The following is a 14125-nucleotide window of genomic DNA, read 5'->3' as shown; positions in this document are numbered from 1 at the left end:
AGGAGCCGACCCCACAGTTGCTCTTGGGGGCCGTGCCTGCCAAGTATCGCGGGACTTGTGCACATCGCTGGAGCGGCAGCTCTAGGAGCAGCTGGAGCGCGCTCGGTGCACACCGCCCCAGCCCGGGGAGGAGCGGGAGCGGGGAGGAGGAGGGCTGGGGGTGCTGGTTACGTAAATGATACTAGCCCAGTGAGAGGCCTCTAGGCTGGGGCTACGGGAGGGGGAGGGACCGTGCGAGGAGGAGGGGCTGGGAGGGAGAGGGTTGGGGTGGGAGGGGGGCGGGGGCCGGGGGCGAAGTGACCAGGCGGCAGCGGCGGCGGCATAGCCGGCTCTGCCGAGGTGACAATGTGCTAGGAGCCCTCGTTCGGTCTCCTGCGCCTCCTCGGCCTCGGCGCCCGCTCTCGCGGCGCTCGTGGAGCCCTCTAGCCCGCCGCTGCGCTATGAGGGCGCCTTTCCGGGGCTGGCCCAGGCCGGAGCCAGCTTGCTCCGCTCGGGGGGAAGTGTGAAGAGAGAAGCGCGGGCGGGAGCCGGGGCTGCGCGCGGCGTTCGCGGGCCGGCGCGGGTTCCAGGTGAGCGCGGGCTCGGCGCACCCGGCACTCTCGGCGCGGCCGACCGGCGCCTGCTGGGCTGGTCGGAAGCTGAATCCCGTGTGTGGACTGCCGTTCCCTCTTCGCGGGATCCTTGGCCACGATAGCAGGTCTCCGTCTCTTTCTTGCTCCCCTCCTCTTTCTCGTAATTGTCTGGGGCGAGTCCTCTCCGGGTGGCCAGGGTGCCCGGGTGGGTGCCGCAAAGTCCTGCCGCGAGTGTAGGGCGCGGAGTCGAGCTCCCGGGGCCGGACGGCGGGCCGGGGCGCCTGCGGACCCGGCGAGACGGCCCCCTGGGCGCTTTCAGCGCGTTCGCCTGGTGCTGCAGGTGCGGAGGGAGGATCGCGAGGCGCGGAACTTTCTGCCGCCGCCCGCCCTCTAACCTTGCTTTTTCCGCTACTCGGCTGAGCTCCGGGGCACTGGCCACCCTCTGCGCCTTGGTGGCGCTCGGCGGCGGGGCAACTTTCTCCCACCAGCTGCGGGCGGCTGGCGCTTGCTGTGCGCGTACGCTTCTCGGCTTGACACCGCGGACGCTCTGGAGCTTGGGTGTCTTCTTCGACGATTGCCTTCCTTTCTTTCTCTCCCAGTGCCCCTCGGCCTCTCATTCTCTCCGTGCGTCTCTGTCTCTGACTCAGTTTCTTTCTCTGACTTTCTCTCTGACTCTGGCTTCCCCTGCGCCTTCCAGGTCTGTTTCTTTCCCCTCCTTTTCTTCCTTGTCTTTCTTGGGATGTCTCTTCCTGTTACTCTCTTAACGCTTGTCTCTCCTTCTTGCCGTATTTTCTGTCTGCCTCTAGCTGCCTATCTCTGTCTCCCTTTCTCGCCTCTCCTGTCCTCCAGATCCCCAGGCGCTTTGGCCAGTGGAGCACGCCCCGGCCCACCTTCTGGGCATCTCCAGGTACAGAGATCTCCCTGCTCAGAGCCAGAGAGTGTGCGGGGGATGCCCTTGTGTGGGCTCTCCTGGAGTCGAGGGGCTGAATGAGGGGCGCAAGGGCCAGTCTCCCGGCTCTGCGCGGCCTCGAACCTTTGCGCACTGAGGCTGCTGGCAGCAAAAGCTGCGGGCGCCCCTTCCCTCTCTCCGTTATTTGACTACGATCAGTTGAATTTCCTGGTAGAGAGTCTACATCTCCAGCTTTTACAGGTAGCCCCAGGGGAGAGATGGATGGAGCTTTTGGGTCCAGGGAAAACTAACCTCGAAAGGGTGGGAGCTTTCGTGAGGCAAAGGTGTTGCTAGCGGAGGAGAGGAGCATTGGAGACTATTTGCTTTAAACTGCCATAACTCAATCCTTGAGCGGTTTCCTTGCGAGAGGTCGTGGTCACTGTTCCCAGGAACAGAGCGTAGAGATTTTATTTGCAGGGGAAAGACACTTGGATGCCCTAGACCCCTGAAATTTCGGGTTTTCTTTGGACCCTCAGATCTTTAGTTTTATATGAAGGCTGCCTTTGCTCAGGGTTGCTTCCCTACCGTCCCCGTGTGTGTGTGCGCGCGTGCATGTGTGTGCGCGCGCTATTCCTTGTGTTCATGCCCTCTAGTGTTAAAGAAACCAGCTTGTTTCAGAATAGTGAAAAGTAAGGTCAACCTATTTGGTGACATTATTTTGGACCTTTCACTTTCTCAGATCATTTTCCTTGCCTTCACCCATCCTCTCCTTTTCCTCATCTTGACTTTTGCATTGCATTACTAATTTTTCCTTTCCCCCATCTCTATAAACTCCTCCTCTCCTGCAGAACTAGAAACTTAATATTGAAACCCTGTTTGAGTGACTTCACAGATGGATAGATTTGGAGATTCTTCATAGCCTAAGGCAGGCTTTGAACAGGAGAAATGTGCATTTCTCTGCACTGTTTGCCACAAGCCAGGATTCCTTATGCCCCTGACCACCTTCAACTCCACTGAGAATTTTCTCCGGCTGCTCCTGCTTATTTAAATAAATGCTTTTAATTCTCTGTGTGATGCTCATCCCATTCCAGGGCTTAAGCTGCTTGCTTAAGTAGAAGCACTGTGTCTGAGATCAGGTTTGGGGAGGAAGAAAAGAAAGCTTTTGCAAAAGAGGTACAGTGCTGCTGGGGTAGATTAATTCTGGATTCCAGAGTGCCTAGTGGGACCGGATGCTGCTTCAGATATGCAGACCCTAGCACAGTGTGGGAAAACTAGTAAATACTTAATAAAAACTTGTTAGCTGAGTGATTAGCATTCAGCTAATTATGGGCTTTGAAGTCATCCAGCTATGCTAATGAGCCTACGAAAAGAAGTTGAATTCTGCCTCCCTTTTTTTTTTTTTTTCCTGTTTCATTTAGTCTTTTATGAATGGGAATTGAGGACTAGTAGTAGGGATGTTGAAACCTGACTCTCCTGTCCCTTTTTGGTTCATTCACTGCTTGAATTTGCCCCTCTCTGCAAGTCTTTAACTTGCTCTTTAACAAGTCACTGCAGAATTGAAGAAATGATTTTAAAGCCTCAGATGGCTGTCATTTCTTAATCTTCCTACCTGAAAGTAAACTGGAACATGACATCATTTATTAGAGAATACTTTCCTGTGGTCTTTCACAAGCAAAAAGCTCTCTCTTTTAATATAAAGAGCAGATCTGTCAGCTTGAAATATTTGGGGGCTATAAATTGATCTGCAAACTGAATCACTTGCCTTAATTAATTTATAGGCTTTCTTACTGCTTCAAATATATATGAGAAGTGTGGTACTACATGCATATGAGAATTTGCCAAAGTATCTGGAAATGTAGTCCTCCTGACACAAGGTACTAGTAGGAATTCATAGGCTGCAGTATTGGTTTTTTTGTTTTGTTTTATTTTTGTTTGTTTTTGTTTTGGGGGTCTTTTTTTTCAGTATTGCTTTTTTGATGATAGGGTAGTCTCTTCTTAAAGCAGTTGGGGATTTACCATGAGTATTGTACAGGAGCATGTTCAAGGCAATTTTGCTTTAAAAATATTACTTATAGATCACCTGACATTGTACCCTATGTTTTATATTTAAAAATAGCAAAGATACAGTGAAGGTGAAAATTCTGATACTGGTTGAGATGTGTTCTGATTTCTTACTGATAATAATTGAGGCATATTTAACTTTTTAACTTTATGTGCATTAATTTCACGTTGAACAGTTTTGTCAGAATGAAATACAATGTTTCCATTTTGCTTACTTGATTTTTAGAAGTGGTAGTTCTTTTATCCTTTCCTTTCTTTTTTAGAAGTGGTAGTTCTAACAGGAACATTTCCATGGAATAGAGATTGTGCAGCTCTTTAAACTTGGCATTTTAGGGAGAGGGTGAGAGAAAGCAATACATGGGTATTTTTATTCTTTCTGGTTGGACAAATGAAGAGGATATTGGTGTTTCTGAATAACACCAAGTAAAAGTAAGGAATATGATTGAGAATAAAGTATGAATAAAGTCCATTAGGTGAAATAAGTAACAGTACTACATGTCTTTGATAAATGTTCATTGTGCTTTATGAAAATGAATAGTCTCTAGTTTTGTTCTTTATTGGTGTTGTTAGATATCACAATCTCAAGTGGCACCTCTTGCAATAAACAAGAAATTCTTTTTTTTTAAAGCTTTTTTTAAAAGATTTTATTTATTTATTTGACAGAGATACAGTGAGACAGGGAACACATGCAGAGGGAGTGGGAGAGGGAGAGACAGGCTTCCCGCGGAGCGGGGATCCCGATGCGGGGCTCGATCCCAGGACTCTGAGATTATGACCTGAGCCGAAGGCAGATGCTTAAGGACTGAGCCACCCAGGCGCCCATAAACAAGAAATTCTTGACTGTGACTTTTAATATATCACCTTCTTGGGTTTGCATTGCCATCAGTAGTAGGAACATGTACACATCTTAAATCTAATGAGGCCTGCAGGATCACTAGTTTGAAGTCTGAGTGACCATATGCTAATTATTCAAAGAATTTTAACTGGGTTTTAATTCTCAATCCTTCCTTTTGTTCTGGTCATCTGAATAAACACATATGAAACATCAAATCAAGTCTCATATTGACTCTGACTATCTATTTGATGGCCTTTCTTAATATACCCCCCCACACACATACATACTAAGTATATGTTCAAACACATAAATCACATTTAAAGATCTGGTACTATCTGCTCTAATAAACCATTTGTCATTTTAACAGATTAGACTTTTTTTAAGGTTTTATTTTTAAGTAATCTCTATACCTAACATGAGGCTCGAACTCACCACCCTAAAACCAAGTTTCATGCTCTACTGACTGAGACAGTCAGACACCCCCAGATTAGACTTTTGTTTACAATTTCTATCTTAAAGCACATTGTTTAATTAAGGACATCTGCTAGTCAATTACAGACATATGTGTTTTTGAAGATTCCAGCTTTCTATTGTGAAATTTAGTACTTAGAAAATTCAAAGAAATTTGTGAAAGTGAATGCATACATTAATTCAGTAGTTGGTCATCCATTTGGGGCGTTATAAGCAATTATCTTTTAGAGCAAAATATAAATCAAATGGACTTGGTTTATTTGATACTTGTTTCTCCTGGATTCAGATTTAAACCTATGTGTATGCTTTCAATGTAGTATATTATAAAAATATTTTTAACGGGTCTTTGCTTGATTACCAAGAAATAATTACAGGTGGCTAAAGATAGCTGTGTGATGAATGTATGTTTCTATTCCCCTGTAAATGAATTAGCTAAAATTCATTTTTAGCTATGAGTTTTCTAATTTTATTTTCTTTATATGAGTCAGGACCTATTTAAGTTGAAATCTTAATTTTGAAAATTTTTAATTAGAGATTATTAAGAGATTTCTGGGGCCTAACATTTAAAATTAAGTGAAAGTAGGGAGATGTGCCTTTTCTCTATGGACCCAACTTTACTGAAATGTACACATGTAATTATTGTCCTTATGAACTCCTGGGTTCTCTCTTAATGTTTACCCTACTATAATTGCCCACCCTTCACAATAGACCTAGAGCAAGATACGAAATATCAGTTGTTGAAAGTCGTTCCATGTTAATGGTTAATCCTTCCAACATAGCTTGAGAGGGATGTAGAGAAAATCATGACTGTTAACATCATAGATATGAACACGTTTGTGATCATATTTACAGTTATATGAGAAAATTAAAATGCTGCTCATATTAAATATTCAGACTTTGTATTTTTTTTTTAGAACTGCTTACTGTTAAGATAGATGGGAACTGTCCAAGATCTAGCATATCAGGGTTTTAACATGATGTGGAATTAATTAGGACTCTGTTTGATACATTAAACTACATTGATGTCACTTAAATCTTATTTAAGCTCTTTGTAGAACATTATAGGGAGTGTGATTAAACTGTTAGTTGGCATTTTGGTGATCATAATACAAGTGCTGAGTAGCCACTGTAAACAGAAGAATTTAAAGCAAAGTCTGCAAAATTATTATTATTATTTAATTATTAATAATAAATTTATTATTATATATATATATATTATATATATATTATTAATAATATTAATATATTATTATATATAATAATAATATTATTATTATTTAGATTATTATTCAAAATAATCTAAATTACACCTCAGAGATAGTAGTAAATGTCAACTTAATTTCTTGCCTAATATTAATTGCCTTGATATTATAAGCACAGCACCTCTTTTTTTGTTAAAAAATAGATTTTGACATATGGGGAGGATTATGTTCTTGTAGATCAGAAGCATAATAACTGACTTAATTTCCTCTTGAGATTTTTATTATATAATTAGTTTCAGATGGAGCGGATGAGATTTATTTGACTACCAAGACCCCTGTGCAATACTACCATTAATCTAATGAAAGAAAAATGGGAACAAATACTTGGAAACAAATCTATGTGAAGGTACAGCCATTTCAGTTTATTTATGAAGGAGTTAGAAATGGCGAATTGAGTTACACATTGAGAAAATAACTGAAATCTATTGGATGCTTACTTTGTCCTTGTACTGTGGATAAGTAAACATCTAATATCTCTCGCCAAATTTTATCCTCATAACCATATGAGTAAGTAAGTAGTATTACTGTCCCTATTGTATAAATGAGGGCTTACTCACTCAGAATGACACAACTAATATGTTTTAGCACCAGGGATCACATCATTTCTTTCTGTATATGAAGCCAGTACTCTAGTAGTTCTCAGTCTGACATTTTCACTGACTAATAAATTTTTTTATTTTTTTAATTCTTTTAATTTTTTATTGTTATGTTAATCACCATACATTACATCATTAGTTTTTGATGTAGTGTTCCATGATTCATTGTTTGTGCATAACGCCCAGTGCTCCATGCAGAATGTGCTCTCTTTAATACCCATCACCAGGCTAACCCATCCCCCTACCCTCCTCTCCTCTAGAACCTAATAAATTTTTTTAAAAGAATTGAGTGCCAACCTCCATGTGAACGTTTTCTTTTGTATGGTAAGAATGATTTAAAAAGTCTACTTCTATCACCATCATGTTATAAAAGAGTGGATATTTGTACACCAGCTAAGATGGCAGAACTGAATATCAAAATATAGTTCTTAGAATAAATTTAGCTTTCTATGCGTTTTTCTACATTGTACTTATTTTTCTAATTTAACAAAGACTGATGAAAATTTTATCACAGTCTGGTAATTTATTTCACCATCTTCTGTAGTCTGTGCTTGGGAACGCGTCTCGGTGTGAGCCTCTGTAATATCCTAGCTTCCCTGTGCACCCTGTGCACATAGACAGCACAGGCTCGTATGGTAGTTATATCCATCACTTAATGAGACATACACAACCCTTATAGCTATTCCATTCTCTTGCCAGTTCCCAGCCTAGGCAATAAAGTTCGGACCCAGGAAAGATGGCTAGCAATTGCTCTAGCCTCAGTTTACTGTAGCAGTGTTTGTTGAAAGGATTAGAGAATTGGAGGTGACTTGTTCCTTTATGGGGGTTAACCGCAAATCACTGTCACTAAGATGGTGCCAATCTGTGTCCTGGGACAAGAGATGAATGCCAGGCAGAAATAAAGGAGCATGTCTCAAGAACTTATTCCTCTGTCCTTCCCCCAAACCTGTGCGTTCCAGCCTTTAGGGATCCTTTTGTTCCTTTTTCACTTCTTTGCCTTGGTGAGTGTCGACAAAGAAGTTTTGCTTTAAGTAAGAAAGAAAATTGCAAAGGTAAACTTCTAACTGCTTTTGTAAAACTGACCAAGGCTATTAAATGCCAACTTGCTTTGGATAGAGACTATTGGGGCCATTGAAGAGGGAAAAAATGCCAGTGGGGGTATGTGAAATGTAGCTAAATGACCTAAGGCATTGTTTAGTGTCCCTGCTAACAAACCAGTCTGTACATTGAAATTACCTAAAGAGATTTGTGTGTGTGTGTGTGTGTGTGTGTGTGTGTGTGTGTGTGTTTATTTTAATAGAGATTGTCAGAGCCCACTGATACAGATTCTCATTTGCCTGGGATGGGTTTACAGAATCTATTTTTATTTGTTTATTTTAAGATTTTATTTATTTGTTTGAGAGAGAGAGAGACCATAATGGGAGCAGGGGAGGGCCAGAGGCAGAGGGAGAGCAGACTCCCTGCTGAGCTGGGAGCCAGATGCCCTTCAGCTCAGATCATGATCTCAGACCCTGTGATTATGACCTGAGCTGGAGGCAGCCCTTAACCAACTGAGCCACCCAGGAGCCCCCAGATTCTATTTTTATAAATACTTTTCTAGATGATTCTAATATACAGTGAGGTTTCAAGCAACTGATCTACTTCCAGTTCATCATTTTTAAGATTTACTTACTAATTTTTACTTATTAAAAAATTGTAGTTTTTAGCACAGCCAGACTTATTCTCCATACCCACACTTTTTTTTAAAAATTGTACATTCACTTATATCATAAATTACAATGACAAACAAATTGCTATTAAAACAATTTAATACATATTTTTCTACAGAGTTTGTCCATAGGACTTCGGACGTCAGGGAGTCTTCACAACCACACACTTACATTTTAATAATATTCAGGACTTGAATGTTCATAGGACTTGAACTATCATAGGAAATGCTAGAATCCTAGTAACCATGTTTGTGCATTTGATTCCATTTTCGTGATGCCCAAATTTCAAAATACTAAGAATATAAAATAGCCCTAGATCTTCAAGGAAAAATAGAGTCAAATCTGAAGTCAGAATGCAATCTCTGGGCAAGCTGCTAGGGCTCAGTGATCTTCTTCCATTCTGAGCTTTTAAAGTAGTGACTATTAACAATAAAAGAAAGTAGTAAATAACTATTTTAGAAATAATAAAAATGGGCAGAAGTTATGACCTGGAACCTAAAACAGATAACCCTGGGAATAATAAAAATGTTCACTGCTACAAGTATGAAGGGCCAATAATCTGTAAGGGGAGCAAATAGAATTAGACTGAACCATCAAGTCCATGTCTACATATTTAAGAAACAGAGCAGTTTCTTTTAATATTACTTATCAATATTACTTTTATTATCAATATTTCAATATTACTTCTGTTACTCTGGTTTTGAACAGTCACACTTTCTAAAATAGGCGTGTGGATTCCTTTTGATAGAAACCATTCAATTTTAACTAGGGTAGATTAGTTGGGAAAAAAAACAGGATTACATAATATTTAAAATAGCTTCACATTACTGTAGAATGTTTCTTCCCTTAAAAAAGATAGAAGTTACTATGTTCTGGACACTATTCTAAGTGCTTTACAAATATTAATTCATTTCATCATAACAACCTTCCAAAGTAGGTTTTATTAGTACCTCCATTTTACACACAAGGAAATTGGGACACAGAAAGGTTAAGTAAATTGTCCCAGGCTAAGCTGATGAGTAACAGGGCAAGGACTATGCTATTTTGATGAAATGGTTAATAAAACAACTTGCTTTCCATCACAAAGCTCGAAGTAACAGAACTGAAAATGGAACCCAGATTCCTAGGTCTTGTTTCCTATTTGAATAAGTTTTGCCTTTAAAAATGAAGGAAGAAAACCTGACCAACAAATCAGATTTCTAGAGTGGGAAACAAAAATGTTTACGTTTCAGAAGTCATAGCACTGGATTAAGAAAGACAGTTAATTATGAAGGAGACAATAAATGTGGAAAAATTGGAATGGATTTCTTAAGTATGTTGTTGTCTCTACTTAGATGCAGATTACCCCCCAAAATAAGAAGAAATTAACGTATAGAAAAATAACTAAATCCTTAAGTAAATAAGATTTCTTTATATAGACCTCAGTCCATAACTGAGATATGTACCTGTAACTGATCTAATAAGAAATAGCTTATTTTCCTGTGATATTGCTGATAAAACGTTTAAATTACATTAAAAAAATCTTATGAAAGGATTGGGGAAATCCTGCTGAAATTTCTGGCTTTTTTTCTCAAGTGTTTTAAGTTTTTTATATGATGGCATATCTTTACTGATTTGTAATTAGTACTCTGTAAGAACTGATGTATTAATCTTTGATACATTTTCTCTTTCTGACCTTTGGTTGATTTTCAGCAACTTTCTATTGCTTACTATTTTTGTTTAATGCATGAGGACAGTGTTTTAATGATTTTTCTTTAGTCTTCAAAAAATTAAGCACTATTTTAGATTGATAGTTGATTGGATTATGTAATTATTTAAATTATATAGCATCAATAATGAGTCACTCCACCTGCCTGGTTTTTTAAAAACTAAAATTTTCACTTAAAAACAATGCTGTTTTCAGAGTCCATAAATGAAATGAAGGTTTATGGGGTTACTAACTAGCTTAGTAGCAAGACTCTGTACAGTTTTTCCTTTTTGTGGCGGTACATTCCACCTCTTTTTTTCTGAATTCACAAGGCTCATCTTTGATTCTCTTGATAGTTCAGTCTCAAATGGGACTATATGTCGTTTGTCCTGAAAAATGTTAGAGACCAGACTGCCCCTGAATACAGTTCAGATTTTACACCTCTCCTATAGGTTGTCAGTGTGCCTCTGTATCTTCTTCTTAAGTAAATAATGTGTTTATTATTTCTCAGTACTCTTTTTCTTCTCCCATATCTTTTCCTTGCTCCTCCTCTCCTTTCATCCTTCTTCATGGTGGTCTCTACTTTATATGGTCTTTCTTCTATGGCTTAATAAATCCACATGTAGCAGGACTAGACTATTAGTGCTCTTGATTTGTTAAAAAAAATTAAATAAAGAGCTTCTGTTCATTTCATCAGTTAGTTCGGAGTAGGTAAGAGACAGACGCTCTAGCTTTTGCATCTGGGTCATTTAGCAGGAGGCTGGGGATGCTAAATTCACATCTCATTACCTTTGTCTACTTTTAGAATTGTGTGCTTGGGCCCTGTGGTCAGGTGGCAGTTGGCCGGCCCATGGCTCCGAGGGAATGCTGTGTTATTTGAAGGGGTGCCAATTTCAGTTGCCACACGGTTTCCATATTTCTTGGTCAGCTTTTCCATGTAAAACATCCAGTATGTGTTTTATTACTAACTCGAGGCTATTGACTTCATGTCAAAAATTTATTATGTTATTAACTGATAGACTGTAATGAGCAATTTTAATAATTTATTTTCTGTGGCTCTCACTCCCTGATTTTGGGTAGTGTTTCCCCTATTTGATAAAAGTAGAGCAGACATTTTTGTCACAGATTTTTTAAGAGTTTTATTGTTGTGCACTAAGTTGAGATGAATCGTAGGTAATTGGATGGTGCAGCTGAATTAACACATTGAATTGCTAGTTATGAGACACTTCATTTGCTGTTGCAGACAACAATAGGCCCATTTTGCTTCTACAATGCACAAATTCTTATTATCTATATAAAGTTCTCATTCAAGTGGGATAACATGTATGCATCATTTCCATTCCTTTTGTAAGGAAAAATATCCTTCACAAATATAAGATACTTGCAACTATCTCATTAAACAATTTTGAACTTCGATAAACATTTTTTTCTGAGAATGTTAATCAGTTGTCTCATTCTCCACAAGAAGGACAGAGTATAAGGCATTTCGTAAACTTGAAATCAGTGGTATTGCTTTTACCCTGTGTACCTTAAGACCTATGCAGATGTGCAGTTGGCATTTCTTTCAACAGAGAGCCTTGTTTGAATCATTAAGGGCAGCGTTGTTGCCATCATGACTATGTTGATATTCAATAGTGTAATAATTTTGTTTGCTCTTGGTTTCTTTTCATTTTAAGGGTTTTTAGCGTAGCTTCTCTAGGTTTTGGCGTAGCTTCTCTAGGTCAGTGGAATTACTTTTAAACAGGTAAGTATCCATTTTAAGAGGAAGTATTGATACATATCTTTATTTATTATATGTTCTTCTGAAACCTCAAGAGTCAGAAGGATATCAGACTGTTACAAATTGGATAGAGTGAAGCGAGGCAGAGGAAACTGCCTGGGAAGACCCTGAACTCACCTCCTTCCATGGACACACCACATCTTTGGCTATATATGAATCATTTCCCTCTGAAAAGGTTCTGAAAACTAGATGAACTTCTTCTCTACATCAGAGGATAAAAAGACCACACTGGGAAAGGTAGGAGAGGCAGAGACCTGAAGTCACAGAAACCACACCCTAGCATGGCCCCACACAAGAGGGAGGGATCTTACCAGTGCAGCACTTCTGGAGGAGCAAGGGGTTGATGCCTCACATCAGGCACCCCAACTCCCCATGATCCACAGCAAAGAGATGAGCCCCCAAAATGTGAGTGGGGCTGATGTCCAAGGGAGCCAATATACGGTAGGAAATTGAAATTTTCTTATTAAATGGCTCATGTCTAGTCTCACTCACCACAGACCCAGTGAAAAAACAGCAGTTTGAAAAGCACCTAGACTGCATGTGAAGGATATTTAACTGCTGATCTGAAAGCATCTGCTGGAGGGACAGAGGACAGTTGGAACTCTCCCCAGAGATGGAGGTGCTGACAAATGCTGTTTTTGCACTTTCCACCTACCCTGCTAGCAGGTGGGTGAGCTCATACACGGCACCCTCTCACTGCCTTGCTAAGTCAGTCAAGGGTTAGCAGTCATGGCACTATCCTGCCTTGAGAAGCCAGGGAGCATGAGTGGTTGCAGCACTTCCCTGCTTCCTGGCTGGGGCAGGTGAGTATGGACTGTGGCATTCTTCTGTTCCCTAGCTAAAGTTGGTTAGCTGGGGGGTTGTGACACTCCCTTGCTTCTTGGCTGAGCCTGGCAAGTGTGGGTGATCATGGCATTCTACTACCAGCCTGAAGGCAATGATGGTGCACAGACCAAACACTCTCCCACTGTATTTGTAAAGACCATGAGCACACATACAGACATTTTCATGCTGCCTTTTTGAAGTCAAGTGTGCCCTACCCCCTGTACTCTCCAGCTGCCCATAAGCCAGGAGATTCATGCAGTCACTAAAAGGGGAGGCTTCTTAACTGCCTGACCCTAGTGGCCAAGGGGACTGGCATTCTTGAGCTCCATGGGAGTGCAACGTTTGGAAAGGCAGTTCTTGGCAGGCCACCACCTTCAGGGCACTGCACAGAGAGCAGACTGAAACACAAATGCAGTCTTCCTGTGAAAAAGGCTTCTTAGTCTGAAGCTTCAACCAGAGGGACATGCTTCAGGTTTCGTGAACATCTATAGATTTATGGAAGTGCTCCCAGGGAATGTAAACAGGGAAATATCATCCTTGTGTTCCCTCTTGGCCTCATGACAGCTCAACAAGGCCTCACAGAAAGGAACTTATAAACTCATCTGGAGCCCTGATTTTTATAACTGTTTTCCAGGGACACCTGCAGATCTCCTGGCATAGAGGCCATCAGGGATTACAACTGTGGCCCATTGGGACTGTATATATTTGCAAACTTCCAAAGCTACTGCGTGAGGGTCTGACTTCCAATTAGTCTGAAACTCAGTGCTAAATGAGTTTACTCTTCTTGGAAAACTGACAGCTCTTTCCACACCCTCAAAAATGGGGGCATATCAAGATAAATTAGGTAGTTTAGATAATCAAGGATTTGAGAGACAAGCAAAAGCTAGGACAAGGTTGGATGAGAAGTTTATTACCTACACAAGACTACTCCTTCAAGAGAGAGGCAGCTGTTTCAGCTAATACATATAAACAAACACAGAGAGTTAAGGGAAATAAGGTAACTGAGAAATATGTTCCAAACAAAAGAATAAGAGAAAGCCTCAGAAAAAGACATTAATGATATGGAGATAAGTAATTTACCTGGTAAAGAATTCAAAGTGAGGTTATAAAGATGCTTACCATACTCTGGAGAAGAATGGATGAACACAGTGAGGACATCAGCAAAGAGGTAGAAAATATAAGAAAGTACCAAATATAAGTCACAGAGCTGAAGAATACAGTAACTAAACTAAAAAAAACACACCAGAAAGCCTCAAAAGCAGGCTGGATAAAGCAGAACAAGTCAGTGAACTGGAAGACAATAGAACTCCCCCAGACAAAGCAGCAAATAGAAAAAAAGAATTAGAAGATAAGATGACCCAAGGACCTATAGGACATAAAGTGGAATAACATTTGCTTTGTAGGGGTCCCAGAAGTAGAAGAGAGAGAGAGAAAGCAG

General features: G+C 40.6%; 1 protein-coding gene across 2 annotated transcripts in view; it reads left to right on the top strand.

Annotated features, from left to right (window-relative positions):
• Positions 1–302: 302 nt before the first annotated feature.
• Positions 303–14125, top strand: part of GALNT13 (polypeptide N-acetylgalactosaminyltransferase 13) — a 566099-nt gene continuing 552276 nt past the window's right edge. For both annotated transcript variants that reach the window (XM_025854761.2, XM_073884009.1), the window contains exon 1: positions 303–697. The gene's annotated coding sequence lies outside the window, so the exon portion shown is untranslated. The remainder of the gene's footprint in view (positions 698–14125) is intronic.

The sequence above is a fragment of the Callorhinus ursinus genome, unplaced genomic scaffold, assembly GCF_003265705.2.
Source record: "Callorhinus ursinus isolate GAN/ISIS: 27379988/994484 unplaced genomic scaffold, GSC_fseal_2.0 scaffold2, whole genome shotgun sequence".
In the NCBI taxonomy this organism is placed as follows: Eukaryota; Metazoa; Chordata; class Mammalia; order Carnivora; family Otariidae; genus Callorhinus; species Callorhinus ursinus.
This window is presented reverse-complemented; position numbering and strand designations above follow the sequence as displayed.